Source organism: Ranitomeya variabilis, chromosome 1 (assembly GCF_051348905.1).
Source record: "Ranitomeya variabilis isolate aRanVar5 chromosome 1, aRanVar5.hap1, whole genome shotgun sequence".
In the NCBI taxonomy this organism is placed as follows: Eukaryota; Metazoa; Chordata; class Amphibia; order Anura; family Dendrobatidae; genus Ranitomeya; species Ranitomeya variabilis.
Genome location: NC_135232.1, coordinates 226,278,211 through 226,299,132, shown reverse-complemented (window position 1 = coordinate 226,299,132; position 20,922 = coordinate 226,278,211). Strand labels below are relative to the sequence as shown.

At 43.6% G+C, this 20,922-nt stretch overlaps 1 protein-coding gene across 4 annotated transcripts in view; it reads left to right on the top strand.

Annotated features, from left to right (window-relative positions):
• Positions 1-20,922, top strand: part of ABCB9 (ATP binding cassette subfamily B member 9) — a 159,039-nt gene that overhangs the window by 66,274 nt on the left and 71,843 nt on the right. The gene's annotated exons all lie outside the window — the stretch shown is intronic.

The following is a 20,922-nucleotide window of genomic DNA, read 5'->3' as shown; positions in this document are numbered from 1 at the left end:
CAGTGCCTCAAGTTCCGGTTACCACACTGCATTGCGCAGTGACAGAGTCAAGCAGGCAATAGTCAGCAGTCCCTACACATCATCACAGGGTCTGTATTGCCCCCCTATGTCAGCTATTGCTGTGTTTGTCCGGCCAACTCTCCCTAGCCTATTATAGCGTTTTAACAATACAGTAAAAAAAAAAACTATGTGCATATTTCTGGCCACAATCCGACTATGCAAGTAAATTGAGCGAGGCCGCACCATCTAGGCGGATTGTGGCCAGGAGTATGCATATGGCAGACTTGTAACCGGATTGTGGCCAGGAGTATGCATATGGCAGACTTGTAACCGGATTGTGGCCAGGAGTATGCATATGGCATACTTGCGGTCACATGACCACCGTTCCCAGCGCTGACACCGGAAAATCCTCACAGCAAGCGGTGCGTGCGTTGGGAGGATTCACAACTCTGCAGTCACATAACGACTGCAGATTTGTACTTTTAAACTGGACAACCCCTTTATTGCTCCTTAAAGGGGTTGTTTCAAGCTGGAAACGTATTCCTTAACCGCAGGTGGTGGGCTCTCCAGTGTTTCTGAAAACTTGGGCAGAGGTCGATCATCCGCACTACCGATCCATTCATTCTTAGGCCGGCGTCACACTAGGCGTAAGTAAATACGGTCCTTTTTTACGGCCGTAATACGCAGTAATTGTCCCTAAACACTGTTCCGTATTCAATGCGAGGATGCGATTTTTACGCACAAATTTATCCATGTGTCATCCGTATGGCTTCTGTACGGCGATTTTTTTTTTCTCGCAGCCTTGCAAAATGGACATATCATGGATCCATCGGCTCAAATATTCTTAAAAACAGTCTATATATATTTATACAGTATGTGTGTGTATATATATATATATATATATATATATATATATATATATATATATATATATATATATATATATATATATATATATATATATATATATATATATGTGTATATATATATATATATATATGTATGTCAGTGAGACACATATGTATATATATTTCATTCAGCTCTAGATAGCAGAAGAGACGGTAATTCAATTGCCGGCCTTTCCTATCTCTTTCACAAACCCGACAGGATATGAGACATGGTTTACATACAGTAAACCATTTCGAGTGTGGGAACTTTTCAGAATATTTTTCCACGCTCGAGTTCATATGAGTTCATCCAGGGCGCATCACCGCGACTCGAGGTAACTACAGTACATTCCCCTGCATTCCATTCATTCACCAAGTTTTACAGCCAGGAGCACAGCTGCATTAGCAGAGCTCCTGGGTGTAAAATGATTTAACCTCTTCAGATGGATTTACATCGTGGGACAAGACTGTAACGACAGAAGGTATGGAATATTGTTGTTTGGTTTTTTTAAACTTTATTTCAGGTGACAAGGGCCTTCAGGTGGATTAAGAGTATAATAAAATATTAAAACACCATGTGTTTTTATTTCACTAAAATACTTTTTAATAATGTGTGTGTGTTTTATTAACCATTTCATACTATTGGATTTATAATGGATAGGTGTCCTAATTGACGCCTCTCCATTATTAACCTGGCTTAATGTCACCTTACAATAGCAAGGTGACATTAACCCTTCATTACCCCATATCCCACCACTACAGGGGAGTGGGAAGAGAGAGGCTAAGTGCCAGAATAGGCACATCTTACAGATGTGCCTTTTCTGGGGTGGCTGGGGGCAGATGTTTTTAGCCGGGGGGGGGGGGGGGGCCCAATAACCATGGTCCCTCTCTAGGCTATTAATATCTGCCCTCAGTCACTGGCTTTCCCACTCTGGCGGAGAAAATTGTGTGGGAGGCCACGCCATTTTTTTCGGGATTTAACTCTTTAATAGCTAAAGTCCCCAAATTTTACATACAGACACTTCTTACATTAGTAAAGAGGAATATGTAATAAAAGAAGGGATATGAGATGGTTTACTGTATGTAAACCATGTCTCATATCCTGTCGGGTTTGTGAAGGAGATAGGAAAAGCCGGTAATTGAATTACCGGCTTTTCTGCTATCTAGCGCTGAATTAAATATATATATGTGTCTCACTGATATATATATACCCATTCCAGGTGTACACATTTATTCTACCTATTCTATTCTATTCTGTCAGTGTGATTTTACTGTACACTGCACTGAATTACCGGCTTTTCTATAGAACATCGGTGCGTATTTCTCGCAAGTCACACGAATGGTCCGTGTGTAATTCGTAATTTTCTCGCCCTCATAGACTTTCATTGGCTTATTTTTTGCGCAATACGCTGACAAACGCAGCATGCTGCGATTTTCTATGCCCGTAACATGCCGTATATTACGGATGCGTAATATACGGCAGATAGGAGCTGCCCCATAGAGAATCATTGGGCCGTGTGCAATGTGTATTTTCTGGACGTATTTTCATACGTCCGTAAAACTCGCTAGTGTGACGCCGGCCTTAATGGAAGTGCTGGAGATTACTCAGCTCTGCTGATATTTTGTGTTCCCATTAGAATGAATGGAGCAGTAGTGCGGATGCCTCTGTTCCATTCAGCTGGGGCTCTTCAGATCCTCTGTTCTCGGGATCAGTCAGAACCACAACGGTTGAACCCCCAATGATCTGAAAATAATACCCTATCCCGTGGATGGGGAATAAGTTTCAAACTTGAGATATCTGCTTACAATTGTATTTGAGGCTGACCTGACACTTCAATTGACTGCTATAGTAAACTGGGCAATGTATTGATGTACTGATGAAGGTTCTGATGTTTTACTACACTGACAGAGGTTCTGGTGATGTATTATTGCAGTGACCGAGGTTTTGGTGATGTATTAATGTACTGACGTAGGTTCTAGTGATGTTTTACTGCACTGACTGAGGTTCTAGTGATGTTTTGCTGCACTGACTGAGGTTATAGTGATGTTTTGCTGCAGTGACTGAGGTTATAGTGATGTTTTACTGCACTGATGGAGGTTCTAGTGATGTATTATTGTACTGACTGGTTCTGGTGATGTATTATTTTACTGACTAGTTATGTTATTTTATTGTACTGGCTTTGGTCCTGGTAATGTATTACTGTATTGACAATGGTTCTGGTGATGTAAATGTTGTAATCTTTAATTTGAGACTTGATTCTAAAACATTAAAAGAAACAAATGCACAGGAAGCGAGCAACAAGACTGGCACAGCTGCTCAGCTGCGGGATAATGAGGCAAACCAAACTCCGGGGACACGGGTGCCGAATTCAGATGAAGACTGCAGAAAATGTCCAAAATCACCATGTAGAAAAGTAAGAATTGGCACGCACCGTCCCATAAAAATTGTCCTTTATTGTGGAATCATGTGAAATCAAAGCAGGCAGGCATACAAGTGGAAAACGTGCTGGACGACGGCCGTTTCATGCTACGTTGCGCTTCTACGGGAGCCCTGAGAGGAGGCTTACCGCTTTCTTACCTCCGACTAAGATTCAGGTAGTGAGGACAAGCCCACATTCCTCTTTTTTTCCTTTCTCCTCCTCAACTAATGAAGATGGACGCCCGGCAAGGCTCCCTAGGACTGAGGCAACCCCTTCAGCAATTAATCCCATATGAACTCCACCCCCAAAAGATTATCAGACTGATGTTACAGGTTTCAAGGGAGGCCCAGGAGTCAAGTTTGACACTAGGTCTCACTTTTGACTTTTGAAATTCTTCTTCAGTGAGGATGTAACAAGTCTTATGGTGGCTCAGATAAATTTATATACCCATCAATTTTTCACCCAAAATCCATCGTCACCATATGCCAGATGGACCCCTGTAAACGCAGCAGAAATTATGACATTTTGGGGCATTGTGATGCATATGGCCATAGAGAAAAACAGATTTGGCCATACTGGAGTACTGACATACTACACAGCACATCAGTATTCCGTATTGCCATGACAAGAACACGATTTGAAGCAATCCAAAAAATGTTGCATAGTTTCTGTGAAGTATGACACCAGAGAGATCACGCCGAACCCTATGCTGACACCTGCACCTCGCAGCCCCTCCTGACTACACTATTATGCCAGCGAGATCACGTGGTATGGTCTCCTCACTTGCACCAGCATGATGTTCCGCACCCCCTGGGGACAAGAGATAAGAAATAAAAGGTGATGTGTGATATTTAACATGTGGATTAAGCATGGAACAAGTTTTTAAACCACGTTCTACCATTACTTTTTTGAAAAACCTTGCAAAGGGGATCTGATGACGATTTCCATCAGGACAGTCCTCACTGCTGATGGGAAGCTTACAACAGTCACGCCCAAGGGGCTGTAATGTCTGATGTCAATGTGGCTATGAGCGAGCAGCAGGTACATGTTTTCATTCATTTCTACTGACTGTTGTTCTGATCACTCAGAAACCAGCAAATGGTTAACAGCCATTGGCCAATGTAGATTGGTTTGTAGAAATGTTGGGGAGATGTGTCAATACTATTGTACAGAAAATGAGCTCTGCACATTTCTACTATTTATGTTGTCATGGTGTGAGAGTGATTTATATGCGTCGTCCCATGGCAGTCTGTGTATAATAGCTACCTGTCTCCCTTCACCTTCTTCCTGTTATTAGTCAGATGCCAAATATAAGTTCTGCATTACAGCATGTAATGTGAGACCCAGGGGCCACACCTAGAAAGTAAGCTGTGGTTTAGCATGCACAGATGGGTGTTTCTTGTAAAGGTATTTGTGTATTCATGTCAGTTTGTTTCTCTTGCCTTAACATTTGGATGTTGAGATGTGAACTCGACTCACAGTTTACACCTAGTATTTAGAGAAAAATATAATGTAATAGATGCAAAGTGATAAATTCAATGTTTAGGTAAGTACATAGTTTACACCTAGTATTTACAGAAAAATATAATGTAATAGATACTATTAGGTAAGTACTTATTAACCTTGGAAGTTCACCGTACAGATACTCCTGTACTTCTGAGGCCTCATTCCGTCATCTGTGAGTCACTTATAGGTTGTAGTCATGTTTTTCATATATAAAACATGTCACCAACATAGTATATAAGACTGCTCACACTGTTTTTTGTGAACTGTTTGTCCTCAAAAAATGAGAAAGCATTTAACATTTTTGATCCAAGTCTCAAATCAAAATTGCCCATCCAAGTCTATAGGTATGTGAAAATCACGGACAGCGCATGGATGCCACGAGTGTAACAATCCGTGTACTCCCTGTAATCAGCATTGTAATGTATAGGAGTAGCTTTGTAATTTTTCTATTTTCTTAATTTTCTCTTCAGTGAAAATCACTGAAACACTGATGGTAAAAATTAACTCTGATGAAACTCTGATCCAAAATTCTAATCAACAACTGTCTGTTTATATGTATGAAAAAAAAGTTTAAAAAAAGACCAGCTGACCGTAATGGACATCCTTAGATGTTCGGAGCACAGGAAACGCTGTGCCAAGGCGTGGAGCAATCCCAATACAGAAGAAAATCCAGCTCAACGAACTTGTGAACAAACTTCTTTCTTTATTCACCAAAAGTGCTCAGCAGAGGGTAAAACAGCATCAGTGTAGACAGTTACATAATATGCGACATCGAAGCATTTCAGGTGACTATGCACCTTTAATCATGATGTCCCATGATTAGAACAGAATACTTTAATTGATGCAAAAGGAGTCCCAACCAAGTATTGAGTGCATTTACTGAACATACATTTCAGTAGGCCAACATGTCGGATTTTAAAATCATTTTTCAAGCTGGTGTTATAAAGTATTCTAATTTACTGAGATAACGACTTTTGGGTTTTCATTGGCTGTAAGCCATAATCATTAACATTAACAGAAATAAACACTTGAAATAGATCACTCCATTTCGAATGACATAACGAAGGGATTGCCCACACCTGTCCATGAAATAGGCTTGGAGTCAATTGTCCAATTACTTTTGGTCCGTTTAAAAACAGGGTGGCCCATGTTAAGGAGCTGAAACTCCTAAACCCTTCATCCAATTTTAATGTGGATACCCTCAATTGAAAACTGAAAGTCTGAACTTCAACTGCATCTGAATTGTTTTGTTTAAAATTCATTGTGGTAATGTCTATAACCAAAATTAGAAAAATGTTGTCTCTGTCCAAATATATATGGACTTAACTGTATACCATCATTTGGGGGCCGTGCAAATTATCAACTTGAAAATTGCCAACTACATTTGGTTAAACATTTATTTAACTCACCGCTAATGTGAAGTTTGAAATTGCTTTTCTTTCATGCGACTGTGATGTTAGCTGGTATGCATGATCTTGCTACTTGTAACTGCTTTTCCAGATTTGCGTCGACCTGGATCTCGGTCAACTCTGCAATGAAGTGTTGGAAAGTACTCGCAGCAGTAAGTCGTACTAAACACAGATGTATATTACACTGTAGGTCTCTTCACCAAAACCATTCCCGGTGACTACCTCTTGAAGCTCCTCAAGAGAATGCCAAGAGTGTGCAAAGCAGTCATCAAAGCAAAAGGTGGCTACTAGAATATAAGACATAATTTCAGTTGTTTCACACTTTTTTGTTAAGTATATAATTCCACATGTGTTAATTCATAATTTTGATGCCTTCAGTGTGAATGTACAATTTTCATAATCATGAAAATACAAAAAAAAATTTAAATGAGAAGGTGTGTCCAAACTTTTGGTCTGTACTGTACATCACATAGGAGACATAGAGACTGCAGTATATACATCACAGGAGACATGGGGCTGTGGTATATACATCACAGGAGACATGGGCTGAGGCATGTACATCACAGAAGACATGGGGCTGGGGTATAGAAATCACAGGAGACACTTTGGGGCTGCGGTATAGACATCACAGGAGACATTGGGCTGTGGTATAGACATCACAGGAAACTTGGGTCTGCGGGATATACATCACAGGAGACACTGAATATGTGGGATAGACATTACATGAGAAACCTTCTGGCTCTGGTATAGACATCACAGGAGACATGGGGCTGCGGCATAGACATCATAGGAGGCATGGGGCGGCGGCATAGACATCACAAGAAACATGGAGCTGAGGGACAGACATCACACGAGACACCTTGTGGGACTGTGGCATAGACATTGCAGGAGACACTGGGGCTGTGGTATTGACATAATAGGAGACACTTCGGGGCTGCGGTATAGAAATCACTGGAGACATGGGGCTGCTGTAATAACATCACAAGAGATACTTTTGGGCTATGTTATAGACTTCTCAGAAGACCTAGGGCTGCTACATAGACATCACAGGAAACACTTTGGGGCTGCGGTATAGACATCACAGGAGACACTTTGGTAACATCACAGGAAACAATTTTGGGCTGCATTATAGATATCACAGGAGACATGGGGCTGAGTGATAGACATCACAGGAGACAGTCAGGGTCTGTTGGATAGACATCACATGACAAACCTTCGGACTGTGGTATAGACATCACAGGAGACACTTTGGGGCTGCATTATAGACATCACAGGAGACACTTTCAGGCTTTAGTATAGACATCACAGGAGACACTTTCGAGCTGTGGTATAGACATCAGAGGAGACACTTTGGGGCTGCGGTATAGACACAGGTTTCCCACCCCTGCTCAAAGAAATGATTTTAATTATTTTGATTGATAATTTTTTTTCCATTGAATTCTGTTGACAGATTTAATTCAGAAACTGGGATCTATTTGTGCGTGCTGCACTTTTTTCCAGATCTTTAATTTTAATAGGGCGTTGACTATAATAAGGTCTGTCCAATTTGCAGAAATTGCTTTATATCGACTGAAAATCAGATGTCTGAATAAGCCCTTATTTATAAAATTCCTATAGTTTATGCAGTGTAGCTTGTGGCTCACGTTATACAAAAGACTCATGTATACAATTCTCAGGATCTGTCAGGCCATTTGATAGATCTTATTCCATCCATATACTTTCTGTGATGTCCCACTGATTTACAATATACATACAGTATACATATACTAAATTTAACAGGACTATAATGGAGACAAACACCAGGGAAAAAAATCAAAATGCCCACACATTACTGAGATGTAAAGTGCCTTGATAAAACTGTTTCGCTCTTCTAGTACGGACCACGATGAATGGACTGGTGGCAGGTTTCCTCACACGTAACTGCCTATAAAGCTACGTTCCCACTATGAGCATTTTATATTGCAGATATTCTGCCCTATTTCTGCACCTATTAAATAAATTAGGTTATTTGCGTTTTTATCGCATTTCATCTCTTGTTGGTGTGTCATGTCTTAAATAAAGCTGCTTTGATTTTGACACATCCTGGTATTTAGCATTGACAAAACTTTATTGATATATAGTCATGTGTGGATTACATACGATTTTTATGCCTTTCTACCACGGAAGCGCACTAAAAACGCATGTGTGTTGTGCGGATTTTCTTCATGTATTGAGAGTCAATGGGGAAAATCTGCACATAAACTCAGTGTACCTGCAAGAGAAATTGACAAGTTGCGGATTTGAAACACGCACGGCATGTCAGTTTACGCTGGGTAATGAAAGCACAGTGGGCGTGAGATTCCTATAAATCCATCCACTTTGCTGAAACTGTAAAATGCTGCGTTTGTGATAAAGAAAAAATATGCAGCTTCAAAAACTCAGCAAAAGCTCATTGTAAGGCCACATTCACACTATCAGTATTTGGTCAGTATTTTACATCAGTATTTGTAAGCAAAAACCAGGAGTGGGTGATAAATACAGAAGTGGTGTCGTGTTTCTATTATACTTTTCCTCTGATTGTTCCACTCCTGGTTTTGGCTTTCAAATACTGATGTAAAATACTGACCAAATACTGATAGTGTGACTGTGGCCTAAGGCTGTTGAGTTCGGCTCAGGAGACCTGCGGTTAGGCCGCACATTGCAATCTGTGCTCAGGCCATGAAACATTGAGGTGTGAAGCAAGTTTGAAGAGTTGTATAGAAGTGGGGTGATGTTATCACGATGACTGGGGCTAAAAGATGGCATGCTAATGAAGATATCTCGCCTTTTTTTTTGTTCACTTGTTCTCATATCAAATTAGGCTACGTTCACATTTGCGGCCAGCGCCGCAGCGTCGGGCGCCGCAGCGGCGCCGCATGCGTCATGCGCCCCTATATTTAACATGGGGGCGCATGGACATGCGGCGCACTTGCGTTTTGCGCCGCATGCGTCGCTGCGGCGCCCGCGTCGGGGCGCAGAGGACGCAGCAAGTTGCATTTTTGCTGCGTCCAAATTCAATGAAAAAAACGACGCATGCGGCGCAAAACGCAGCGTTGTGCATGCGTTTTGCTGCGTTTTTGTTTGCGTTGTGCGCTGCGGCGCCGACGCTGCGGCGCACAACGCAAATGTGAACGTAGCCTTAGTGAAAGTAGAAAATGTATCCTAATGGCACTGCCCAATGATCAACAAGTCTACTGAAGGGTGGATACCTCTTACGCTTGTTCTTAAATTTAGTTTTAAGATGCAAATAGCCTTTACATTTCATTGAGCTATAGCATTAATAGTTCTGGTGTTACATTATTCTGTGTGGGGTGCTATTATGTCTGTGGAATGGTTTCCCCGCAAATGCTGTGATTACATTTCAGGGTGTAGACAATGCTATTGTTATGTGTCGCATTACATGCTTCATTTTTACTGAAACACAAAGCAGCTGACTCTGTTTTCTTTAAGCATTGAATAATGTGATGTCCGTACCCAACAATGTATACATCTACTTTAGCAGGAAGCAGGGGAAGACACTGACAGTTTGGGGCCCCTGTGCGTGACATATATTTGGGCCCCCTTCTTTTATGGCGACCAATCTACAGATAGATATATATATATATATATATATATATATATATATATATATATATATATATATATATATATATATATATATATATATATATATATATATATATATTGATATATATATATATATTGATATATATATATATATATATATATATATATATACACATATAGGCAGAATCACTGGCACAGTGAATGAGGGGAGATGCATGTCACTGCGTATACTGCGGTCAGTGATGTAAAACCAGGATATTTTTGCCTCCAGAACGCTATGTGCTGAGAGGGTTAATTTAAAATTATACATGGGCTAGTTTTAAGTGAGCACCCATAGAGTGGGAGGGAGAGTGCTAACCATATCCCCTCCTGCAGGGCTGACGCTGGCATGTGTACTAGCAGGACCTGATCTTGGGATTGTGTGGTACTACTGGCATTTTATCCTGAACTTCACCATGATTGCCGCACCATGTGATCATCACATGGTCCTGGTTAAATACCTGGACATGAGAGACAATCTGGTGTGTATTGTGAGATGAAGCATTCCCATGTGGCTCCAGGAAGAGCGGAGTACATTGCCAGGCATCTGCAGGTGAAACCTGCAGAGAAAGGACTGTGTTAAATTTTGTTTGTTTTTCCGTTAGGCCAGGAAGGCTCTGCCTTTGTTTTTCTTGAACCCTGCCTTGGCCTATGCTGACTTTAATAAACCAGCAGGTGTTTCACTACCAAAGTGTTCCTGTGTCTACCTGAAGAAGCAGCTAAGTTTGTCAACTCCTCACACGTGGTGGAGAATGCGGGCAGTGTTCCAGGAACATGCATAGAGGTTGTAGGCAACTGCATGTCCTGGGTAAAATCCGCCATCCAGCACAAGACATCCGGCAGATATGGAGGAGCTTGTGAAACATCTCGTCCAAATACAGCAGCAACACCAGCTCTCCAGTCAACAACAGAATTTGGCGCAACAGGAAAAGAGTAAGCTATTAGCACAGCAGCTTCAACAACAGCAGGAGGTGCTAACATGGGAAATAGAGCTCTTCACAGAGGCGGTTCATGTACGGCCGGCAGTCACCTCCCCATCTCCAGGTGATGATGCGTACGTCCGGAAAACGGTAAGATGAGCCATACAGAAAATAACCCCAGGGAATGATATTGAAGTCTTTTTGACTGTGTTTGAGCGGGTGGCAGAACGTGAGAAGCTACCACCAGAGCAGTGGGTAGAGGTACTGTGCCATATCTGTCGGAGGAACCCCAAAAGGCGTATTACGATCTAGCCCTCCAGGATGCCAAAGAATGTCTGAGGAAAGGGTCTGAATACTTATGACCATGTGAAATTTCAGTTTTTCTTTTTTAATAAGTTTGCAAAAATTTCTACATTTCTGTTTTTTTTCCAGTCAAGATGGGGTGCAGAGTGTACATTAATGAGAAAAAAATGAACTTTTTTGAATTTACCAAATGGCTGCAATAAAACAAAGTGAAAAATTTAAAGGAGTCTGAATACTTTCTGTACCCACTGTAGATGTGTGCCTCTCTCAATGGAAGTGTATTGAACAAGACTAGAAGCCGTCAAATCGCATACGAAAAATGGGAAGTCCTGTTTGTGTGGGTAAAACGTATAGCAAGTTTATTTTGCATTGAATCAAATCCTTACCAAGGGGAAAGAGATTTTTTCTGACATGTTTCAAGCACATGGCGTGTTCTTAATTGTAGCATATCACATACTCACGGTCACGTGACCGCCGTTGCCGATACTGACGCTGGAAAATCTTTGCGGTGCGCACGATGTGAGGTGGTGAGACTACAGACTTGTAGTTTTTTGTTGTTTTACACTGGATAACCCCTTTCTATGCATGCAGTTGGGGTTAAAAATCAAGTTTGCAATTGGGTTTGATTAAAAATGTGAGTTCCTATGTTTGTGGCAAAAGTGGAATAAAATCTCATGAAAACAGACAAATCTTTCCAAACCAAAAGGTCTGCCTTCTTTTGATATGATTCTTTTGCATGCTATAATTTTGAGGGCCATGTGTTTTATTTTGTCTAGTTATTGTTTTTACAGGTAAATCAAATTATATACATTGCCAAAAACTGGTACCTAAATTATAATAGGATACATAAACTGCTGTAAGAATTGATTTATCATTTTCGCCACTTCATTTTTTTCCTCCCCTTTTTCCAAGAGCCATAACTTTTTTTTTTCTTGTTGACATAGCTGTACGAGGACCTGTTTTTTTAAACCAAAGTTTTAGTTTTGAAAGATGCCATTCAGTTTACAAATCAATATACTGATAAAAGGGGGAAAAAAAATCAAAGTGCAGTGGTCTGGTGAAATAAAAAGTGATTTCACTTTTGTTTTTAGGGCTTTATGTTTATGGTGTTTATTACAAATTAGCTGGAAACATGATTTTGCAAGTCATTTATTGAAAGTTGTCATTATCATTCATTTGCAAGTCATTCATTATAAGTTATTCTGTTATTACTAAAGGTTTTCTTTTTTTTGTTTTGCCATTTTCTGAAACCAGTAAGTTTTTTTTTTTTTTTACTCTGTTCTTAGCGCTGTGTTTTCTAAAGAAAATATAGTTGGACAACGTACAGTAGGTATTGCATTTAAACCAAGGTATTACAGCCAGAGGCTAGGAATTGCCAGACCCCAACCAGATCTTCACTATTCATGGCAGCAATAGAACACGTGGTTGGAATCCTGATGAAATATTTAATATTAGTAAGAATTACACCAAAAGAAAGAGGCGGCACAAGTTCAGAATTATGGAGCCTGGAAATCCTCAAGTTGTAACCCACAATCTTATGTAAATATCAATTTAAGAAAGTACTGTAGGCAGTAGTGATGAGTGAACATGCGCTGAGGTGTTATCCGAGCATGTTGGGTGCTAACCGAATGCCTTTGGTGTACTAGAAAAATATGTTAGAGTCCCTGTGGCTGCATGTCTCGGGGCTGTCCGGCAGCTGCAACACATGCAGGAATTGCCTAATAAACAGGCAATTCCTGCATGTGTTGCAGCTGTCGAACATCTGCAAGACATTCAGGCGTGGGGACTCGAACATATTATTTTTGCACTCCAAAGTCACTCAGCACCCAAGCATGCTCGCATAATACCTTTTCCCCTTCGCCACATTGGGGTACACAGGACCATCTGTGTTATACTGCTGCTGCTAGGAGGCTGACACTAAGTTGAGACAAAAAGAGTTAGCTCCTCCCCTGCAGTATACACCCTCATGCTAGCTCCCAGAGAACCAGTTCAAACTTCGTGTCTGTAGGAGGCACACGGGTCTGCTATTCAGACCAAAAACTCTTTTTTTTACTTTAACTCTTAATTTTTAATTCTTTGATTTTTTTTTTTACCCGGACGAAGTGGCAGCGGATCCTTTCAAGGCTCCGATCTCCCCGCACCAACAACAGGCGAGCATGTGGAGTGTCGCCTCCATGTATCCTCTCCTGCGACGTGGGATGCCATGCCTGGGCTGAATCGTAGGGGCGAAGGGTCTCTTAAAGGGTACTGATTTCCCCGCACCTTCAACAGACAAGCACATGGAGTGTCGCCTCCATGTACCCTCTTCTGCAGCCAGGCCTAATGCCAGACAACTTGCCCTGCCCACCAGGACAGACCCTTGGATGTACAGAGGCACCCTCCATTTTGTCGTCCGTGCAGCCCCCACTGCATCACCACTGAAAAAGCGGATGATGGAAGGAGGCGGACGGTTCCCTTCCACCCCCCTATTAAGGAGATGGTGCATTGAGGCTCTCCAACCCTGCACCATCCAAACAACTCCGGTCAGCACAGCTCTAACCTGCTGCACGGCTGCTCTAAAATCCCCTTCAATATGGGGTAAGTGCCGTGGGGATCCTAGTGGTCCGGGGGTGTCGTTCCTGGCGGTTTTAGGAGGGCTCCACAGCGGCAGGGCTCCGCAGCGCATTTCCGGCGGTCCATTAGTGGAGCCTCCGGTGTCACGTTTAGCGTCCAAAACGCTGTTATCCATGCCTGATGGGGCTTCCATTAAAAATACCGCAGACCGACAAATAGACAACCTTGCTTGCTCTGTTTATGAAGCCACAGGTTCCTCTCTCTCCCCATCTTTCCCTGCGGCATGGGTCGCAAAGGCATTGGTTTTCTGTGCAGATGCCCTTACAAAATCCATTCAGGACAGTGCGCTTCCGTCAGAGGCAGCGGATCTCGCCAAACAAATTGCCATGGCCGGGGGACTATGTGATGTACGTGTCCCTAGATGCAGTGAGCTGTGCTGCACTGGCAGCTTCAAACACCATCACTATTAGGAGAGCACTATGGCTTAGGCTACTTTCACACTAGCGTTAACTGCAATACGTCGCAAATGCGTCGTTTTTGCGAAACGCCGCATCCAGCAAAAGTTTTTGCTGGATACGTTGTTTCGTCATAGAGTAACATTAGCGACGCATTTGCGACGCATTTGCGACGCATTTCCAAACGGTGAATGCGTTTGGCGGCGTTTGGGCGTATGGTAGCGGTCCGTCGGGAAAACAAAACGCTACATGTAACGTTTTTTGCTCCCGACGGTCCGCTTTTTCCGACTGCGCATGCGCAGTCGGAACTCCGCCCCCACCTCCCCGCACATCCCCGCACCTCACAATGGGGCAGCGGATGCGTGGAAAATATGCATCCGCTGCCCCCGTTGTGCGGCGGAGACCACACTAGCGTCGGGAACGTCGGCCCGACGCGCAGCGACGGGTTGTTCCCGACGCTAGTGTGAAAGTAGCCTTAGGGTGTGGCGAGCAGACTCCGCTTCTAAAAAGTCCTTAATTTCTCTGCCTTTTCAGAGCGACTGTTTGGAGAAAAGTTAGACCAGCTTATTTCAGATGCTACAGGAGGGAAAAGCAAATTTCTCCTGCAGCAAAAGCCCAGGCATACCTTTCAATGCCAGCAACAGTTTCGGTTCCGGTCCTTTCGGTCATTCAGACAGAGGGCCCAATGTCTCGTACAGGCCCAACCAGCCCTGGAAAGGTAAACCTAAGCAATCCAGACCTAAGGGTACCAGGTCTCCCAGGTTCTCCTCACGATGACGCGGGGTCATCCGGACGACACCACCAAAGTAGGTGGCCGCCTGCTTCTTTTTCAGCATGTCTGGCTTTCCATCATCCACGATCCAGAGACTTGGTATCTTCCAGACACAAAATAGAATTTTCCGCTCCTCCTCCAACACGGTTCTTCTCCAAAATTCAGAGGCTCGGGCTCGAGGACTTTACTGCTCCATCGATTCTCTCTGGCGAGACAGGGTCATTGTCCCAGTTCCAGAGCTCGAGAGGTTCAGAGGTCAAAGGACGGTTTCTGGCATCCATCGACATCAGGGATGCTTATCTTCACTTTCCAATCTTCCCACCGCATCAAAGGTTTCTGCGTTTTGCCATTCAGGGGGACCATTTCCAATTCACAGCCTTACCTTTCGGCCTTGCCACTGCGCCCAGGGTATTCACAAAGGTCATGGCAGCTATCAGGGCCATTCTGCACTCCCGGGGAGTGGTCATTTTGCCATACTTGGACGATCTCAAGGGACCGTCCTACCAGGCCTGCGCGGACTGCGCCCGCATTAACTTGGATACTCTTTCTTGCCTGGGCTGGCTAATAAACTTGGACAAGTCTTCTCCTATTCCAGCCCAGTGGATCTCCTTCCTAGGGATGATCCTGGACACTTCCTAGGGGTTGGTTCTGCTCCCAAGGCCCAAGCCCTTCAACAGGGAACCTGGACTCTTTGTCATCCCTCCCCTCATTCCATTTGGTTTGCCATGAGTATCCTGGGAAAAAAGGTAGCAGCAATAGAAGCTGTCCCCTTCGCCCAACTACATCTCCACCCTTTGCATCAGGCTCTTCTGGACAATTGGGACAGGAGTCCCTTATCCCTCGATCGGCCATGTCCTCTGTCCCTGCGGGTCAGACAAGCGCTCAAATGGTGGATGTTGGAATCGTCACTCAGCCAGGGAAGATCTTTTCTCCCGATCCACTGGCTGCTGGTGACTACCAACACCAGTATCCTCGGCTGGGGAGCATTTTTTCGTCATCGCACTGCGCAGTGGCATTGGACGATTCGGGAGTCAAGACTTCCGATAAACATTCTGGAGATTTGAGCGATCAGGTTTGTCCTGAGACGTTTCCACTCCTTGCTTGAGGGTCATCCCATTCGGATTCAATCAGAAAATGCCACAGCGGTGGCATACATAAATCATCAGGGGGGTACCCGCAGCAGGGCGGCAATGCGCGAGATGTCCCGCATTCTCCATTGGGTCGAGAACAACCGCTGCTCCGTAATCTCCGCAGTGTATATCCCAGATGTGGAAAACTCAGCCATCAGGCTCTTTCCTCAGGAGTGTGGGAACTCCATCTGGAGGTCTTCCAGCAGATTTGTCTTTGTTGGGGGACTCCGGACATGGATCTGATGGCATCCAGGCTGAACGCCAAGGTACCCAAATTCATAGCTCGATCTCGGGACCCAAAAGCCATCGGGGTAGATGCGCTGGCATCAGTTCCATCTCCCGTATGTGTTTCCTCCACTTCCCTTACTACCGAGGGTTATCAGGAAGATCAAGATGGAGGGGGTTCCTCTAATCCTAGTTGCCCCAGATTGGCCGCACCGCTCATGGTACGCGAGTTGGTGCAGCTCGTCTCTGATGTTCACTGGCAGCTGCCAGATCGCCCAGATCTGCTCCGCCAAGATCCAATTTACCACCAGAACTCAGGGGCCCTATGTTTAAACGGCTTGGCTGTTGAATCCTGGAGCCTAACTCAAGCCAGCTTCTCCCAACAAGTGGTCTCCATCGTGATTAGTTGTCAGGACTCTGAACATTTTTTACCTTTTGTGCATTACTGCCCTTTTCCAACATGGCGTCTTTGGTCTCATGTGCACTTGTCTTCCTGCTATAAAACTTTACCCCAGCCTTCAGTCTGTGCTAGATTATCCTGCTTTGCATCCAGCTCCTGATTACTCCCTGGCCTTGCACCTGCACCTGCTCCTGTGAACCTGTGTTGGAGATCCTGCCACTCTGCTCTGAGTTCCTGCTGCATACACCAGTGTTCAGTAATCCTCCTTCATCTGCTGCTCTTGTTACTTCCATCTGCATTTGCTGGACATGTAAGCTGTTTGCTGCTCTGCAAAACCTGAGACTATTAACCAGGCCTCCCTGGTTGAGATAAGATATGATTTGAACTAAATAAAATTTGAAGTATGAACGGCACTATGCGGTGTAACTACGAGCGGTTCAATAGCAGACGTGGGATCCTTATTAGGACTCATAAAGCACGTGTAAATCCAGCACTTCACGAGTGGTGCTCAACACAAAGTCACAACCAAGTACCAATAGGAGAAATAGATGTGGCACTCACCCGGATTTTGCTGCAATTCAATGTCCTTTATTCATGTTACGACGAAACAGGCATGATACGGAGGGGCGGCTGGTGAGAGTTGTGGTGCGGGGAGTGAGGGATGGACGACGGCCGTTTCACGCTTGTGCGCTTCCACGGGTCCCTTATAGCATATCTATCTGTGTCTGGACTAAGTCAAGGATCTATTCGTGTCAAGTTTCCTCAAGAATAACTGTGCTTCGTAGACTTTCTGTTTGTTTGCATCTACCTCTGACTAAGCTGCGTTTATTATTTGCACCAAGTGTTGTGGACTTGAGTTTCTCTCTGCACCTGTTTGAATTACCGTGTGATAATATAAACTTTACCACTTATAAAACTATGTCCTGTTGTCTTGTTCCACGCAAAGAGTCTCCTGAATTATCCCGTATAATTATTACAGGATAATCTAGCCATAAAAAAAAAAGGAGACTGCTGGAACAATGACTGCAGAGAGCAGATTATAGCAGGTGTTTTCCATAATTAGATCACTGCAGAAAGATGTGGAAGGTCTGCAAAAGAAGTTTCGAAGCTTTGAACTTAATCAACAAGTTTTTGGACAAACTTTGCAGGACTTAAGCAATCGCATGGCAGCCCAGGAAAACAAACTTGCTGGCATAGAGTCCCAGTATGGACGGGCTTTTCAGGACATAAGCACGCAAATAGCTGCACAAGTGACTTTACCCTCTGGGCAACCGCCACCAGCTAGCCCACCTAAGTTGCCCCCATTCAGATTTAATGGTGATCGCGACAAATTTCGTGGCTTTGTGAATCAATGTATGCTATATTTTGATGTGCATGCTGACCATTTTCCTACTGATAGATCCAACGTATTGTGTGTAATAATGCTACTGACCTCACGAGCGCTCGCCTGGGCGAATCCGATGATTGAGTCTCGTGACCCACGGTTAAATGACTTGGATGATTTCTTGGCCGCTATGGCATTAATGTTTGATGACCCTAATCGCCGTGCAACCGCTGAATCTGCTTTGTTGTCTTTACGCCAGGCTAAACGTTCTGTTATTGAGTATGCCACTGAATTCAGGAGATTGGCGGTAGATACCAATTGGGACAGTTATGCACAATTGCCTATTTTTAAAAGGGGTCTGTCTAGTATTATAAAAGATGAACTAGCTCGCTCGGAGTCGCCACAAGAGCTAGAGACATTTATACAGCATTGTGTGCGCATAGACATTCGCCTTACTGAGCGTAGGCAGGAGAAATTTGCTGCTATAACCGTATTTCTAACTTTTCCCTTCCTTCCAAAGAGCCTGCAGGTAAAACATCTCGGGAAGTGGAGGAGGTGCCCATGCAAATTGATTCCATTCAGAGACGCGAGATCAATGAGCGCCGGGAGCATCGCCTTCATGAAAGTCTATGTTTCTACTGCGGCCAGTCTGACCACTTCTTGATCAATTGTCCTAAGTGTCCTAGACGGCCTAACAAGGTGCTAGCAGCAATAGGGGAGTATGACAACTGTGATGATGAATCTGACATCTCTGAATGTAGCCTGCCTTTAAACGCTGTATTCCATTCACTTTCTATGACTTCACCCCCCAAGGAGCTTAAGGAAAAGAACTCTCACTGTTCTCTCCCTATTAAGATCCTGTGTTCAGGACAGTGGATTTCCAGTTCAGCTATGATTGACTCTGGTGCAGGTGGCAATTTCATGGCTATCGCATTTGCCAAGGAACATGGTATTAAAATTCAGCAAAGAGCCTCTCCAATTACCATGGAAACAGTGGATGGGTCACCTTTAATCTCTGGGCCTGTGGATCAGGAGACCGTACCCCTTGAAATTTTGTTGGAGCCTAATCATCAGGAGCAACTTTCTTTCTTGCTAATTTCTTCTCCTCATTTTCCTGTGATTTTAGGCATTCCTTGGTTGTGTTCTCAGAACCCAATTATCAACTGGGAGACAAAGGAGATTATCTTTCCAACAAGGAGCAACTCTGCGTTAACAGAAGCTGTCCCTGAGTCCACGGCTACGGAACCACATGTACAGGTATTTTCTTTACCTCCAGCATATAAAGAGTTCTCTGACCTCTGTGACAAGAAGAATGCAGATCAGCTTCCTCCACACAGGCATTATGACTGTTCCATTGAGTTGCTTCCTGGGGCAGATATTCCTTTTGGTCACGTATACCCTTTGGCGACACCTGAGCTTCAAGCCTTAAAGGAGTATATTGATGAAAATCTGGCCAAAGGCTTCATACGTCCTTCTTCCTCACCAGCAGGGGCACCCATTTTTTTTGTAAAGAAGGATGGGACCCTGAGACCCTGTGTTGACTATCGGGAACTCAATAAGGTAACCGTACGAAATCGTTACCCTTTGCCTCTGATTCCCAAATTACTGGAAAGAGTCCGCCATGCTAAGGTGTTCTCTAAGCTGGACCTTCGTGGGGCTTATAATTTGGTGCGTATTCGTCCAGGGGATGAGTGGAAGACAGCATTCAGATGCCAGTATGGACACTTTGAATCTCTTGTGATGCCATTCGGGCTTTGTAACGCCCCTGCAGCATTTCAACACCTTGTTAATGACATCTTCAGAGATTTGTTGGACCACTTTGTGGTAATCTATTTGGACGATATACTAATCTTTTCTGACTCTCTACAGGAACATGAAGAACATGTCAAAACTGTTTTAAGACGTCTGAAAGAGAACCAACTGTATATCAAGCCGGAGAAATGCGAGTTCCATCTTTCTGAGATACCGTACTTGGGTTATATCATCTCTCCCCAGGGGCTGAACATGGAATCTGGTAAGATTCAGGCTATCCTTGACTGGCCGGCACCCAAGAATGTTAAGGAGGTCCAACGTTTTATTGGTTTTGCAAATTTCTACAGACGCTTCATTCAAAATTTTTCTGATATTGTCCGTCCCATTACTTCCTTGACAAAGAAGGAAAAGCCCTTTAAGTGGTCATCACAGGCTCAAGAAGCTTTTGATCGGCTTAAGATCTGTTTCACATCAGCACCGCTGTTGATACACCCAGATCCAACACATCCTTTCATTGTGGAGGTGGACGCTTCTGATAATGCTTTGGGGGCTATTCTCTCCCAAAGAACTAGAGAGAAGGGTCTGCTACATCCTTGTGCTTTCTTTTCCCGTGGACTAACCTCAGCAGAGAAGAATTACGACGTGGGAGACAATGAATTGCTGGCTATTATTGCGGCTTTCAAAGAATGGAGGCATCATCTGCAAGGAGCTGCACAACAGATCATAGTGCTAACTGACCATCGCAATCTAGAGTTCCTTAGATCCGCTAGATGTCTTTCTCCTCGTCAGGCTCGTTGGAACTTATTCTTAAATCAATTTAACTTTGTTATCTCGTACCGTCCAGGTTCTCGTAATGGGAAGGCTGATGCTTTATCCCGAATCCATGCTGCGGATTCCGTACCTGGAGCCCCGTCCAAGACCATTCTATCTGATGCCAATTTCATCGGAGTAATCCACGATCAGGACTTGTGGAAGGAGTGCAGGAAGGCCTATGAAGGTGATGTACAGTGGGGCAAAAAAGTATTTAGTCAGTCAGCAATAGTGCAAGTTCCACCACTTAAAAAGATGAGAGGCGTCTGTAATTTACATCATAGGTAGACCTCAACTATGGGAGACAAACTGAGAAAAAAAAATCCAGAAAATCACATTGTCTGTTTTTTTTATCATTTTATTTGCATATTCTGGTGGAAAATAAGTATTTGGTCAGAAACAAAATTTCATCTCAATACTTTGTAATATATC